The following is a 17,226-nucleotide window of genomic DNA, read 5'->3' on the forward strand; positions in this document are numbered from 1 at the left end:
GTACTAGATGAAGTCAGATTAGGTATAGGCCAAGTACTAGATGAAGTCAGATTAGGGTAAAGGCCAAGTACTAGATGAAGTCAGATTAGGGTATAGGCCCAGTACTAGATGAAGTCAGATTAGGGTATAGGCCAAGTACTAGATGAAGACAGATTAGGTATAGGCCCAGTACTAGATGAAGACAGATTAGGGTATAGGCCAAGTACTAGATGAAGTCAGATTAGGATATAGGCCAAGTACTAGATGAAGACAGATTAGGTATAGGCCAAGTACTAGATGAAGTCAGATTAGGGTATAGGCCAAGTACTAGATGAAGTCAGATTAGGGTATAGGCCAAGTACTAGATGAAGACAGATTAGGATATAGGCCAAGTACTAGATGAAGTCAGATTAGGTATAGGCCAAGTACTAGATGAAGTCAGATTAGGGTATAGGCCAAGTACTAGATGAAGACAGATTAGGATATAGGCCAAGTACTAGATGTGTTACTAGTGTTACAAATTCAGATTAAAATGGATTTAAACCTGTTTTTTTTGTCAACGATCTACAAAACATACTCTGTAATATCAAAGTAGAAGAACAATTTAAAAAAAACTTTAGCTGTGTCTTTATGGGTAAATCTCTGGATTGTGCAATACTTTCATCATTCTTCAAGATCTGTCCATTTGGATATTGATCATTGCTCGACTTTTATGTCTCGCCATCATTTTTCAAGAAGATATAAGTCAAAAATCCTTCTTATTAGCTACACACAGTTAATGCTACGCCACAGATAGCCTAGCGGTTAAGAGCGTAGGGCCAGTAATCGAAAGGTTGCTGGTTTGAAACCCCCCAGACAACGAGGTGAAAGTCTGTCGGTGTTCCCTTGAGCAAGGCACGTAACCCTAATTTCTCTGGATGAGTGAGTCTGTTTAAAGAATGTGTTTGGAGCGAGTATTTGTCTGTAAGCTATTTTATCTTAATTTATAGGCTGTTAAAAATGTTTTTTAGTTGAGTATATCAACTGACGGCCTGTACAGGTCCGGAACAATAGACTCGTTTTTTTGTTGTGATTTTGTAGCCCATTTCAGCGATCAATATGGCTGAAAGCAGACTAAATTAAAAGGTAGAGATTATACCCTACTCCTGGTCCACCTACACCGAAAGACGTGGATGGCGAGTGGGATGGAAATCCTCCCATTCACAGGGTGAATTTGGGCCATGAACAACTTTAGCCACACCTGATATCACCGTTCCTCCTTTCCTTTAGTTTCCTTACTAGGCCACTCCGGAACATTCCCTGTTTTCTTGGTAAGAAACTCAAGTGTAGATGTGTCCTTGTGTTTTAGGTTATTGTCGAGCTGAAAGGTTCATTTGTCTCCCAGTGTCTGGTGAAAAGCAGATGGAATGTGGTTTTTTCTCTAGGATTTTGCCTTTGCTTTACACCATTCTGGTTTTTTCTTCATCCTGATAAACTCCCCAATCCTTGCAGATATAAAGCATTCCTTTAACAAGTTAATTCCTTTGCCATTTTTTTAACCTATCTACCAATCAGTGCTCTTCTTTGTGAGGCATTGGTTAAAGCCTAAACTAAACTGGATATTACGGTTTGTAATGTCTACAAGGGAAAAAATATGTTTATCAATGTACGCTGACAAAGTATGTGACTCACCGCTTCCTCAGCCTGCCTCTTGTAGGCCTTGACTTTCATCTGCAGCTTATCTACCAGGTCCTGAAGTCTGACAACATTCTTCTTATCCTCCTCAGTCTGTGGGACAAGATCAAAGAATCAATGCACCAAAGTTTTATACACAAACCTGTCTGTGTTAGTGTCAAGTTTGGGATGAAGGCACTTTCTGTTACCTGGTAGGTGAGCTCCTTGACTCTGCGCTCATACTTGCGGACTCCCTTGACTGCATCTACACCTCTTCTCTGCTCAGCCTCCACATCAGTCTCGAGCTCACGAACCTTTATGGACGAAAGGCGTTTGTTTAAGGTGGTGAAATCAGATGTAACAAATCTTAGTACAACAGAGGTATATTCTTCTACCCAGTCAAGGAGGCACAATTGTTTTCTGTTCCTATGTACTTTCACAATTTAAATAAAGGGATCTGTAATGATACAATTTCATTATCTATGTGGGTTATTGAGAGAAAGTCATTACACAATGCTCCTGTGTATTTGCTTAAATACATTTCCAGCAATCAGTATTTCGATCCACCCTAATCCACCCAACTGTTAACTCACCCTGGACTCCAGTTTCTGAGCTGCTTCTTGCCTCCCTTCATGGCCAGATTCTCAGCCTCATCCAGACGGTGCTGCAGATCCTTGACTGTGACTTCCAGGTTCTTCTTCATCCTCTCCAGGTGAGAACTGGTGTCCTGCTCCTTCTTCAGCTCCTCAGCCATCATGGCCGCCTGAAATCGTAGTTTATTTAATTTCTGCACCATTTGGCACCAATCATATCGTTCCTCTGAGATCTTTGTTCTGTTAAACCATCCAAGATACCATTGGTCTTTGGATACAAATCAAGTTAAGGAAGTTAACCCACTGTTTCCGAGGCCGTCATTGAAAATAAGAAGTTGTTTTTAACTGGCTAGTTAAATAAAGGTAAAATACATTTTAAAAAGTGAATGCAATTGAACAGATCATTAGGACTCACGTCAGTGATGGCCTTCTTGGCCTTCTCCTCTGCATTCCTGGCCTCCTGGACAATGTCTTCCACCTCTCCCTGCACCTGCACCAGGTCAGACTCCAGCTTCTTCTTGGAGTTCAGAAGGCTGATGTTCTGGAGGAGGAGTAAGAAACAACATGTGACTCTCAAGACAACTTTCAGGTAACATGGCAGAAACGGTATGCTTGGTTGAGTTTCATTAGAAACGGATTTTGACCCATACCTGGGAGTGCAGCAGTCCAACACGCTCGCTGGCGTCTACCAGCTCCGTCTCAGCAACTTTGCGGCTTCTCTCTGTCTGCTCCAGAGCAACTCTCAGCTCCTCGATTTCAGCCACCATCAGACCGTTCCTGCGCTCCACCATGGCTGCCTGCTCCTTCATATCATCTGCAGCGCGGACGGCATCATCAAGGTGCAACAGGGCATCCTGGGGTTCACAATCACATGGGTTCATTAGGACTTGTGGAAGTAGAGGTGATTGGGTCAGTGAAATAAATGTTAGTTAAGAATTTCCCCAATATCTCTACTTTTCCACACTATATTAATCAAATCTATTAAGGTCTTTTCTACAGATTCACAAACAAATCTCTCCCTAACCTTCAGATTTTTTTGCCTGATATCCCAGTCCCTTTACCTTGAGCTGTCCCTGGACGTTCCTTAGCTGTTTCTGGGCCTCAGCGGCCTGCCTGTTGGCGTGGCTCAGCTGAACCTCCATCTCGTTCAGGTCTCCCTCCATCTTCTTCTTCACCCTCAGGGCATCATTCCTGCTCCTGACCTCAGAATCCAGGGTGCTCTGCATGGAGTCAACCATCCTCTGGCTGTTCCTCTTGATCTGCTCCATCTCCTCGTCCTTCTCAGCCAGCTTCCTGTCCACCTCACCCTTGATCTGGTTCAGCTCCAGCTGCACACGCAGAATCTTGGATTCCTCGTGCTCCAGTGTTCCCTGGACAAAGAGAAGCAGTCAGGCCAATTGTGTTCAATACATTTGGATGTGTATAACACAAGGAATTAAATATATATGACTACAATAAACACCAATACACGGAGAGTGGGACTGTAGCTGGCGTTGGCTAGTGTACCACTTTAGTTGTATTGTTTGTATATCGAATTTTAAATTTGTGTGACTGTCCTTGTCTATCAGTGTTTTGTTACTTGTTGTCTTGTGTTTTTTGTGGACCCCAGGAAGAGGAGCTGATGCTTCTGCATCCAAATAATCCAAATGATCAAATGAACACTGCTTTTCCCATCAAACAGCTGTAGTTTGTACCTCAGCCTCCTCCAGAGCGGTCTGGATCTCAGACTTCTCTGTCTCCACGGTCTTCTTGGCCTTCTCCAGCTCATGGATGCTCTTGCCAGTCTCTCCGATCTGCTCAGTTAGGTCACCGATCTCCTCTGCACACACCAAACACAGGAACAGTTTAGACTTGGGAGATTTTCAGTGGGTATTGTCAATGCAATGAAGTTGACATTGAATCATAATAATTACTGGGGCCGAGCTTCCTGCCAATCCAGGACCTCTATACCAGCCGGTGTCAGGGAATGCCCTAAATATTGTCAAAGACTCCAGCCACCCAAATCATTGACTGTTCTCTCTGCTACCACATGGCAAGCAGTACCAATGCATCAGGTCTGGAACAGACAGGACCCTAAACAGCTTCTACCCCAAGCCATAAGTCTGGGTAGCTATTGGTTACTATGTAACGATCTACACATCTACACATCGACTCGGTACTGGTGTCTTGTGTACATGGCCAAGTTATCGTTACTCATTGTGTATTTATTCCTCGTGTTATGTTTTCACTATTATTTCCTTTTTTTCTCGCTGCATTGTTGGGAAGGGACGTAAGCACCTGTTTTCTACGAAACAGGTAACAAATACAATTTGATTCATGAATTAATCATCACTTCATAGGTTCTTGTAAATCTAAATGCCCCCACTCCTTTGGGTTGTTCAAAGGAATACCGATTATAAGTTGAACAAAAATGTAAATGTTGATGTTTACACTAGTCAAACATGAGCCCAATAGAACTGCTGCCAAATGCTCACGTTGCAGGTTCTTGTTCTCTCTCTTCAGAGTCTCCAGATGATCCAGAGCCTCCTCGTAGGAGTTCTTCATCTTGAAGAGTTCAGTGCTCATTGAGCGAACCTCCTTCTGAGCTCCTTCCAGCTCAGCCTGGCCCTCCTCATACTTCTGCTTCCACTCTGCCAGAACCTGGGGAAATCCATGGTATATTCATGAGGTCTTGATGAATATTTTAGAATCAGAAATATGCTATAATTGTGCTACATTTGATCATACAGCAGACATAAAATATCCCTCTAGGTTGAGGATAATTAATTTTCACCTTGTCAAAGTTCCTCTGCTTCTTGTCTAGGTTGGCGGCCATGGCGTTTGCTCTCTCAACGTCAATCATGAGGTCCTCCACCTCTCCCTGCAGCCTCTGCTTGGTCTTCTCCAGGGAGGCACACTTGGAGTTGGTCGCCTCAATGGTCTCCTCAGCCTCCTGCAGACGCTGGGCCAGCTTCTTCCTGTTTGACGACAGAGGGTTTACAAATGTTACAATACATCTCAACGTGACCTTTCTTTAGAGTTCCCTACCACTCACTATCCACACCCTATATTTGAGTTTTGCTGTTCCGTGCGACTCACTTGGACTCCTCCAGCTCTTCTGTGCGCTGGATAGCATCAGTTTCATACTTAGTCCTCCACTGAGCCACCTCACTGTTGGCCTTGGACATGCCGCGTTGCAGCTCTGCCTTGGCCTCCTGCTCTTCCTCAAACTGCTCTCTCAGGAGGTCACAGTCATGGCGGGCAGACTGGACACCGTGGGCCAGTGCGTTTTTAGCCTTTTCGAGACAAATATAGAGAAATGTAAAGACTAAGAGAGATTGTAAAACATATGACAGTAGAAGTCTCTGAGGGTGGCCTGGTTACCGTCTATATCAGGTGTGGGCAATCATTTTGTCTCGAGGGACACATTGGGATTCCCTTACCTTGACCTCCTCCTCAATCTGCCTCTTCAGCTCCTCCACCTGCTGGGTGAAGGCCTGTTTGCCTCTGGTCAGCTGAGACACCAGAGATTCCTTCTCCTCCAGCTGGCGGCCAAACTCACCTGCAGGGACAGAGGGACATCTTGTTAAAAGGGTCTTTGTTCTCTAAGATTGAACATGTATTTCAACTAGGGCAATGTCAGGTGTTCAATATTCGGGGTTTGGTAGGTTAATTTCTAAATGTAGCCCATTACAGTTACTAGTTACCTGTCAAAGTGTAATCAGTAACGTAACTTTTGGATTACCCAAAATCAGTAATGTAATCTGATTACTTTACATTACTTTTGGATTACTTTCCCCTTAAGAGGCATTAGAAGCAGACAAAAAACATCCATCAAACCCATTTGGTGTGTCATCAAAGTGGTCTCTGAATTGTGGTCAGACTCGCTCAGGTGGAACTAATAAACTTGCGAGAAAACAAATGAAGTCAATGTATTTTTTTGCCAAACATCATTTCTCAATTTAAAAGTAATCAAATAAGTAATCATCTAGTTTTTCAAAAGTATTAGTAATCTGAATAAAATATTTTTTTCTGATAATGTAACAAATGGCTCTAAAGTGAGACCATTACAGTTTAAGTCAGAACAGTAGAAACTCTGTGGACTGGAATACGTGGATACAGCCCCCAATAGTTGTTATTGTGTTTTACTGAAGAATTCATTGGTTTGTTGTTCATTGTTGATGATGGTACCATTTTCTGTCAGGAGTCTGGCCCTCTGTCCACCGATGTCGTTGATCTGGCGGACATTCTCCTCATTCTTGGTCTTGATCTCGCTCAGCTGGTCCTCAAGAGTACGACACATCTTCTCCAGATTGCCCTGTTAGTGAAACATGTTCCATCATTACTTTATATATGAGAGTCCTGTCAACTTCAGTTCACTTGAATGGTAATGTCGTTGACCCTCCTCAACACTGCTTGATCAAAACATCACTACTCACCTTAGCCTTGGCGACGGCCTCCATGTTGCTGGAGAGGTCATCAATTTCCATCTTGTACTCACTCTTCTCCTTCTCCAGCTTCTGCTTGACACGCTGCAGGTTGTCAATCTGCTCCCCGAGCTCAGCCACACTGTCGGCCTGTTTCTTGCGCAGAGCGGCGGCCGTGGACTCATGCTGCAGGGTGGACTCTTCAAGATCACGACGCAGCTTCTGGAACTCAGCCTCACGCTTCTTGTTCATCTCAATCTGAGCAGCAGTGGCGCCTCCAGCCTCCTCCAGCCTCTCGCTGATCTCCTCAAGTTCCCTGGAGAGATCGGCTCTCTGCTTCTCAACCTTAGCCCTGGCAGCACGCTCAGCCTCAATTTCCTCCTCCAGCTCCTCAATACGGGCCTAGAACAGGAAGCAGGAGCACAGTTGATGGATACTACAATACATAAAACATAATAGATATATATATATTTTTTAAATGTGTTCATACAAAACCAGTTACACTAATATATTCAGTAGATAGCATCCCATGCGGGAATCAAAACCACAACGGTAAGAAACCACATCTTCCAAAAAATGTGTGCTACCAGAATATTTTTTTTAGGAGATGTTTCAGCTGTGTGCTTTACTGTACTAGAGCTTAGGTCCTGTACTGTACCTGGAGTTCCTTGATCTTCTTCTGTAGCTGAGCTCCCAGAGACTGCTCATCGTCAATTTTACTGAGGAGCTGGGATGTCTCAAACTCCTTCCTAAGAAACACAAACATGTTGATTGCAAGGTTGGTTTCGGTTCAATAGAGTTAGAGTATCATACGTATCGCATGTAAATGCTCATTCGTAATTGCAAGAATTAGTCAAGAACAACCATTATTGTCAATATGGCAGGTATTGTTTGCTTACTTCTTGATTTTCTCATCAGACTGCTGCTTGTCATTCTCCAGGTCCATTATGGACTCCTGGGCCAGTTTCAGATCTCCCTCCAGCTTTCTCTTGGCTCTCTCAAGGTCCATACGGACCTTCTTCTCTTGCTCCAGAGAACCCTCAAGCTACAAGATAAAAACACACGTGTATTTTTCAAATCTAAACAACATAAGATAATAACATCTTAAATACTATCTCAGCCAAAAAGTCAAACTCCACTCACGTCATCCACTTGCTGTTCCAGCTTGGTCTTGGACTTGGTCAGAGTGTTGACTTTGTCCTCCTCTGCCTGCAGGTCATCCAGTGTCTGCTGGTGGGCCTCTTGGAGGGCTTTCTTCTCCTTGGTCAGCTTGGCAACACTCTCATCCATAGACGCCATCTCCTCTGTCAGGTTTTTAACCTGAAAACGGACACCACATAATTAGCCTTTTGTTACTTCACATAAATGGGAGATTTAGTTTCAAATGTATTGCATTCATTTAATTCAGATTAGAAATGTGTCAACAGGTACTGTTCTATAGATTCAACACTAGGTGGCAGTGTACTCCATGCCAGTGTACTGAATGGAAGTTATAAACGAGGGGCAGCTGAACATACAGTAAACGTGGGGAGTACCACTATTCTACTATTTTGTGTCTTCATGTTTCTGCCACCCACAATACATCTGGAATTCCATTTCTGTTGAGTTATGTTTTGAGTTGATTATGGTATGAGTTATTGTTTGGTTAAACTGTCTTTGGTAAGACACAAGACCTTGTTTTCAGTGGCGTGCTTCTCCTTCTCCACTTTGGCCAGGGTGAGCTCCAGGTCATCAATGTCCTTCTTCAGCTCAGAGCACTCATCCTCCAGCTTCCTCTTCTTGGCAGTCAACTCAGCATTCATCTCCTCCTCATCCTCCAGCCTCTCTGTCGTCTCTTTGAGTTTGGCCTCCAGCTGGATCTTGCTCTTGATGAGCCCCTCACACCTTTCCTCAGCATCATTCAGATTCTCTGATTCCTGATTTTAGAACAGGAGAAAAATCAGCCTCCTCACTTTATCAAAATATGGAATGTATTTAGTCATAGGGTAGCCTAGTGGCAGGGTCGCCTAGTGGCAGGGTCGCCTAGTGGCAGGGTCGCCTAGTGGCAGGGTCGCCTAGTGGCAGGGTCGCCTAGTGGTTAGAGCGTTGGTCTAGTAACCGGAAGGTTGCAAGTTCAAACCCCCGAGCTGACAAGGTAGAAATCTGTCATTCTGCCCCTGAACAGGCAGTTAACCCGCTGTTCCTAGGCCGTCATTGAAAATAAGAATTTGTTCTTAACTGACTTGCCTGGTTAAATAAAGGTAAATTAAAATAAAAAATAAAAATAGAGTTCAGAGCAAATTAATATTCATAAAATATGTGTTTAACATGTGCAATAAAAAAAATGGTGTATTCATGTGTATGAAAATATGACCTCATGAGGATCATGTCTCACTCACAGATGCAACTTGGAGTGCCAGGTCGTTCTTCTCTTGCAGAATGGACACCATCTTCTCCTCCAACTCCTTCTTCTTGGCCAGAGCCTTGGCCAGGTCTGTTTTCATCTTGTCAAAGTTCTCCTTCATGTTGGCCAGCTCCTTCTCCGTCTCAGCGCTCTTCAGCAGGGGCTTGATCTTGAAGTACACCTTCATCCATGGCCAGGTTTTCACATTCATGAATGAACGGATGTTGTACTGGACGGTGAAGATGGCATCTCTGGTCGACAGAGAGGATACAGTGACATGGTGAGTGACATGCTTAAAGCTACATTCTGGGATTTGAAGAACAACATCCCCCCCAACACTTTGAGTATACAGCTGAGGAACGGAGCTAAGGAAATGGAACAACTCATACATTCATAGACAGAGTTCTAGATGCAAGGACTGACAGGTCATGCTTAAATCAGGAGGCATTTTATGTTATTTAATAATGAATGGATAAATATCACCAATATAAATTACAACTGAACAGCTTTGCCAAATCCCAAACTGCAGCACTAATAGAACATTATAAGACCTACTTTCTCATTCTGATCAACTCACAGCATATACAGTATGTGATCATAATGCATTACATTCAGGTGGTTCACAGAAAGCTTTGCCAAGATGTCTACTCTTCCTCACCTCCTCTCCATCATCTTGGTGAACTCTCTCCTCATGAGGAATCCACGGCTGAGAGCCTGGACCATGCCGACCAGAACAGCCAGCTTCTCATCTCTCATCTCCTCCAAGACACCCAGCAGACCGGCTTTGAAGAACACCTGAGACACAGGTCAACATGGCCATTGGAACCAGAGTCAGATGGTGACAGATAGAAAGGGTTGGATCAGAACAGGGGAACAACATCACTAGATTAATTTGAACAATATAAAGATTGCAGTGCTAACAAACAAACCATGGGACAGCTTGTTTAGAAGTTGGAAGTTATTGCAGAGTTGTAGATGAATAATGTACACAGATAACTGAAGCCATACCACTCTAACACAATGCACATGAAAATGAGTTGAGTTTCTAAACTTTTTCCACCTTTTTCAGAAGTTTAAATATCAATCAGCAGTTGAAGAAATAACAAAATGTACTCCCTGCCATTTTTCAGTAAAAAAAACTGTGATGGGCCTGGAGAAATGCAACAACTCTCAAATTCATAGACAGGATGCAAGGACTGACCATGCATGCTATTGAATGATAGGTTTAACCATTTTCTGAGGCTATATAGTGTTAGTTTACATTTACTTAGTTTAAAAACCATTGGAGTAAAACAAGCTTATTCTTCGGGTTCCACAGTTGAACTGAGCTCATGAGTCATTTATACGTTATATTCTTCAAGAATCAATGGGTCCATATCATTAATTTATCATTCAAAAAAATGGATGCAACTGCAGATTGACCCTTTAAATGAAGAAGAAATGATGGATAGATCAACTGGAGACATGTTGAATGGTTCATGTTTAAATGATCATTGAAGTTGTGTTTGGATGTCAGTATTTGCGGGAACAGGGGAGGGGGGGGGGTGGTATTTGACTGACCTTGGTGTGTCCAAACTTGTAATCATCGTGATTTATATCAATGGACCCAAGCAGCTTCTCAGAAGCCTTCTTGTTGTCCATGAACTGGCCCTCAGGGATGACACTGGCATTCAGTACTTTGTACCTGAATGAGGAGACATTTTTAACACATGTCAAGTTGTAACAGGTTGGTTATATTTACATAAAAAGTAAGCCATTTCTGATGCTGGGTAAACCCTTGGAGCAGGTGTGTGTGTGTGTGTGTGTGTGTTGTGTGAGTGTACCTCTGCTTGAAGTCAGCATAGATGATTCTGCTGGGGAAGCCCTTTCTGCAGATCCTGATACCCTCCAGAACACCATTACACCTGAGCTGGTGGATAACCAGGAAGTTCTCCATCAGACCTGGAAAAACAAACCATGTCTCTTTAATAATTATTAACAGATTAAAGGATTGGGCTTGTTAAGGTTACTGATACTGTATTGATAAAATGTCATATTTAACTCAACATGTATAGTACCTGGAGTCTTTGACTCGTTCGGGATCAGGCAGCGCACAAAGTGAGGATGAGTGCTCCTCAAGTTGGTCATCAGCTTTTGTAAGTTCTCCTGGAAGAGGGTTACAAACCATTTTCTCAGAAATAATTTATGTTAATCAATGCTCCTTTTGGAGGACTGAATATACACATTTCAAAAGCTCACCCTGAACTGTGACGACACAGTCTGCATGGAACCACCCTTCTTCTTGCCTCCTTTCTTGGTCGTATCTGTTCAAATGTGAATAAATAAAAGATCATTAGAAATGAGAGAATCAAATGCTGCCAACGGGATTGTGCAAAATAACACCTATTGAACGAGTAAATGAACCCAGTTAATAACCCTGATAAATTGTGATTCATTCAAAGAATTCAAAGCATTGGTCACCAACATGTCGATCGGGATTTTAAACCGTTTCATGTCTGAAGGTAGAGAGCAAATCAACTGCACGTATAGGCCTACTGCTGACCAATCAGATAGCTCACAGCACCGTGCCTGTACAGTTTCCTCGAGCCATAGACTGTAAAAACAAGAATCGGACCCACAACAAAGTTACTACTTTGAGATGTAAAAACGATATAAACTATGACAAGAGAGAGACTCGACAACTACAGCAGAGCGGTGCTGTTTTAATGAGTTAGTTCATGTTTCAGTTGTTATTCAACACTTTGTTCAACACATTTATGAGACATAAAATACACACAAAATCTCCCTACTTCCACTCATCCTACAACCAGCACTGCAGCTGTAATGAATGACTACAACCAGCACTGCAGCTGTAATGAATGACTACAACCAGCACTGCAGCTGTAATGAATGACTACAACCAGCACTGTAGCTGTAATGAATGACTACAACCAGCACTGCAGCTGTAATGAATGACTACAACCAGCACTGCAGCTGTAATGAATGACTACAACCAGCACTGCAGCTGTAATGAATGACTACAACCAGCACTGCAGCTGTAATGAATGACTACAACCAGCACTGCAGCTGTAATGAATGACTACAACCTGCACTGCAGCTGTAATGAATGACTACAACCAGCACTGCAGCTGTAATGAATGACTACAACCAGCACTGCAGCTGTAATGAATGACTACAACCATCACTGCAGCTGTAATGAATGACTACAACCAGCACTGCAGCTGTAATGAATGACTACAACCAGCACTGCAGCTGTAATGAATGACTACAACCTGCACTGCAGCTGTAATGAATGACTACAACCAGCACTGCAGCTGTAATGAATGACTACAACCAGCACTGCAGCTGTAATGAATGACTACAACCAGCACTGCAGCTGTAATGAATGACTACAACCTGCACTGCAGCTGTAATGAATGACTACAACGAGCACTGCAGCTGTAATGAATGACTACAACCAGCACTGCAGCTGTAATGAATGACTACAACCAGCACTGCAGCTGTAATGAATGACTACAACCAGCACTGCAGCTATAATGAATGACTTCAACCAGAACTGTAGCTGTAATGAATGACTACAACCTGCACTGCAGCTGTATGAATGACTACAACCAGCACTGCAGCTGTAATGAATGACTACAACCAGCACTGCAGCTGTAATGAATGACTTCAACTAGCACTGTAGCTGTAATGAATGACACAACCTGCACTGCAGCTGTAATGAATGACTACAACCTGCACTGCAGCTGTAATGAATGACTTCAACCAGCACTGTAGCTGTAATGAATGACTACAACCTGCACTGCAGCTGTAATGAATGACTACAACCTGCACTGCAGCTGTAATGAATGAGGACAACCAGCACTGCAGCTGTAATGAATGACTACAACCTGCACTGCAGCTGTAATGAATGAGGACAACCAGCACTGTGTAATGAATGACTACAACCAGCACTGTAGCTGTAATGAATGACTACAACCAGCACTGCAGCTGTAATGAATGACTACAACCAGCACTGCAGCTGTAATGAATGACTACAACCAGCACTGCAGCTGTAATGAATGACTACAACCAGCACTGCAGCTGTAATGAATGACTACAACCAGCACTGCAGCTGTAATGAATGACTACAACCAGCACTGCAACTGTAATGAATGACTACAACCAGCACTTCAGCTGTAATGAATGACTACAACCAGCACTGCAGCTGTAATGAATGACTACAACCAGCACTGCAGCTGTAATGAATGACTACAACCAGCACTGCAGCTGTAATGAATGACTACAACCAGCACTGCAGCTGAAATGAATGACTACAACCAGCACTGCAGCTGTAATGAATGACTACAACCAGCACTGCAGCTGTAATGAATGACTACAACCAGCACTGCAGCTGTAATGAATGACTTCAACCAGCACTGCAGCTGTAATGAATGACTTCAACCAGCACTGAAGCTGTAATGAATGACTACAACCAGCACTGCAGCTGTAATGAATGACTACAACCAGCACTGTAGCTGTAATGAATGAGGACAACAATCACTGCAGCTGTAATGAATGACTACAACCTGCACTGCACTGCAGCTGTAATGAATGACCAACCAGCACTGCAGCTGTAATGAATGACTACAACCAGCACTGCAGCTATAATGAATGACTACAACCAGCACTGCAGCTGTAATGAATGAGGACAACCATCACTGCAGCTGTAATGAATGAGGACAACCAGCACTGCAGCTGTAATGAATGAGGACAACTAGCACTGCAGCTGTAATGAATGAGGACAACCTGCACTGCAGCTGTAATGAATGAGGACAACCAGTCTGCATCTGTAATGAATGAGGACAACCAGCACTGCAGCTGTAATGAATGACTACAACCAGCTGTAATGAATGACTACAACCAGCACTGCAGCTGTGTGAATGAACAAACAACACTGAGCTGTAATGAATGAGGACAACCAGCACTGCAGCTGCAATTAATAACTACAACCATCACTGCAGCTGTGTGAATGAACAACCAGCACTGCTGTGTGAATGAGGACAACCAGCACTGCAGCTGTGTGAATGAGGACAACTAGCACTGCAGCTGTAATGAATGAGGACAACCTGCACTGCTTTGTAATGAATGACTACAACTAGCACTGCAGCTGTAATGAATGAGGACAACCAGTACTGCAGCTGTAATGAATGACTACAACCAGCACTGCAGCTGTAATGAATGACTACAACTAGCACGGCAGCTGTAATGAATGACTACAACCAGCACTGCAGCTGTAATGAATGAGGACAACCTGCACTGCATTTGTAATGAATGACTACATCTAGCACTGCAGCTGTAATGAATGAGGACAACCAGTACTAGCTGTAATGAATGAGGACAACCTGCACTGCAGCTGTAATGAATGAGGACAACCTGCACTGCATTTGTAATGAATGACTACAACCAGCACTGCAGCTGTAATGAATGACGCACTGCAGCTGTAATGAATGACTACAACCAGCACTGCAGCTGTAATGAATGAGGACAACTAGCACGGCAGCTGTAATGAATGACCAACCAGCACTGCAGCTGTAATGAATGAGGACAACCTGCACTGCATTTGTAATGAATGACTACATCTAGCACTGCAGCTGTAATGAATGAGGACAACCAGTACTGCAGCTGTAATGAATGAGGACAACAGCACTGCAGCTGTAATGAATGAGGACAACCTGCACTGCATTTGTAATGAATGACTACAACCAGCACTGCAGCTGTAATGAATGACTACAACCAGCACTGCAGCTGTAATGAATGAGTACAACTAGCACTGCAGCTGTAATGAATGACTACAACCAGCACTGCAGCTGTAATGAATGAGGACAACCTGCACTGCATTTGTAATGAATGACTAAAACTAGCACTGCAGCTGTAATGAATGAGGACAACTAGCACCAGCTGTAATGAATGAGGACAACCTGCACTGCATTTGTAATGAATGACTACAACCAGCACTGCAGCTGTAATGAATGAGGACAACCAGTACTGCAGCTGTAATGAATGACTACAACCAGCACTGCAGCTGTAATGAATGACTACAACTAGCACTGCAGCTGTAATGAATGAGGACAACCAGTACTGCAGCTGTAATGAATGACTACAACCAGCACTGCAGCTGTAATGAATGACTACAACTAGCACTGCAGCTGTAATGAATGAGGACAACCAGAACTGCAGCTGTAATGAATGAGGACAACCAGCACTGCAGCTGTAATGAATGAGGACAACCAGCACTACAGCTGTAATGAATGAGGACAACCAGCACACTGCAGCTGTAATGAATGACTACAACCAGCACTGCAGCTGTAATGAATGAGGACAACCAGCACTGCAGCTGTAATGAATGACTACAACCAGCACTGTAGCTGTAATGAATGACTACAACCAGCACTGCAGCTGTAATGAATGACTACAACCTGCTCTGCAGCTGTAATGAATGACTACAGCACTGCAGCTGTAATGAATGACTACAACCAGCACTGCAGCTGTAATGAATGACTACAACTAGCAGTGCAGCTGTAATGAATGAGGACAACCAGTCTGCAGCTGTATGAATGAGGACAACCAGCACTGCAGCTGTAATGAATGACTACAACCAGCACTGCAGCTGTAATGAATGACTACAACCAGCACTGCAGCTGTAATGAATGACTACAACCAGTACTGTAGCTGTAATGAATGACTACAACCAGCACTGCAGCTGTAATGAATGACTACAACCATCACTACAGCTGCATACAACGAGTAAAGCAAAGTGTTCTGATACACTTGTGTTGTTATTATTAGTGGCTTGTGTCTTATCTAATATCGAGGAATATTTCAGTTTCTCTGGTCACCGCAGTAACAACAATGAATTGGTGTATGAGGCAGAAAGAATGCAGTGTGCGACTTGAGTTTCACCATCAGCTGGAAGACTGTGTCCCCTTTTCTCTTTACGGAGGGAGGGAGAGTGGAGGGACAGTGAGTCGGGGGAGAGGCAGTCTCACCTCTGCTCCCTCCCTCCCCTCAGACTGACCATCAGATGGAAGGCTGTCAGTCCATTAAAAAAAGCAAACTATTATTCTCACTCAGCTGTGGCTCACAAGTAACGACAAATGATCTATTACCAGTGTGATCATATACCTATTTTCTTTATGTATATCTAGAATTTCAAAGTCGTCTGAAAAACATCACATTGGCAGGGCAATTGAAGTATAACCTGTATACAGTGATAATGTATTGGGCCTATAGCCTACTGAACAAACCTCATTGCTACATAACTGTTTTTAATTGGGTAATGTTGCATAGGATGTAATTTTCATGTTTAAAAGAAATCTGAGCAGTAGATCTTGGCTTGCATTTTGACTCACAAAGTGATCTTGACTCTGAAAAGGTTGGTGGCCAGTGCTTTAAAACCAATGTGGGTCTGAGTTGTAACTATTGCTTATTAATTTAATCTTTTGACTTGATGCTATTCTTACCCTCAGGTGGGGCAGCGGGATACAGAGCAGCCAACAGTTTGACTGAGGACTTCCCGTACATCTGAATAACTGAGTCGTTCAGGGGGTCCTTGTTCTTCTCCAGCCAGCCAGTGATGTTGTAGTCCACAGTGCCGGCATAGTGCACCAGGGAGAAGTGGGCCTCTGCCTTGCCTTTGGCAGGCTTGGGTTTCTCATATGCCTTGGTTTTGCCAAGATGCTGATCGTTCAGCTTGTTCTTGAAGGTAGTGTCTGAAGCCTTGGGGAACATGCACTCCTCTTCAAGGATGGAGAAGATGCCCAATGGCTTTACAAAAAGAGATGTTTATCAAAAGAGTGTCATTTTACATTTAGGATAACATTTTATTTATTTAGCAAACATAATTTTATAGGATTATATTCATTTAGGGGGACATCATAGGAAACATATTGAGTTCTCAACAGTCAGAACATTTTTACCATTGTGATAATATCTCTCAATGTGCTCCCTATGAGCTTTAATGTTGCATCCCATTATAATCCTTACAGACAATTTACCTTCTCAATAAGCTCAATGCAGGCAGCCAAGTCCATGCCGAAGTCAATGAAGGCCCAGACGATTCCCTCCTTCTTGTACTCCTCTTGTTCCAGGACGAACATGGTGTGGTTGAAAAACTGTTGCAGTTTCTCATTGGTGAAGTTGATGCACAACTGCTCCATGCTGTTGTACTGTT

The 17,226-nt window shown here is 43.3% G+C and overlaps 1 pseudogene; it reads right to left on the minus strand.

The window, feature by feature from the left end:
- Window positions 1-17,226, minus strand: part of LOC118370715 (myosin heavy chain, fast skeletal muscle-like) — a 76,058-nt pseudogene that overhangs the window by 46,012 nt on the left and 12,820 nt on the right.

Source organism: Oncorhynchus keta, chromosome 15 (genome assembly GCF_023373465.1).
Source record: "Oncorhynchus keta strain PuntledgeMale-10-30-2019 chromosome 15, Oket_V2, whole genome shotgun sequence".
Classification (NCBI taxonomy): Eukaryota; Metazoa; Chordata; class Actinopteri; order Salmoniformes; family Salmonidae; genus Oncorhynchus; species Oncorhynchus keta.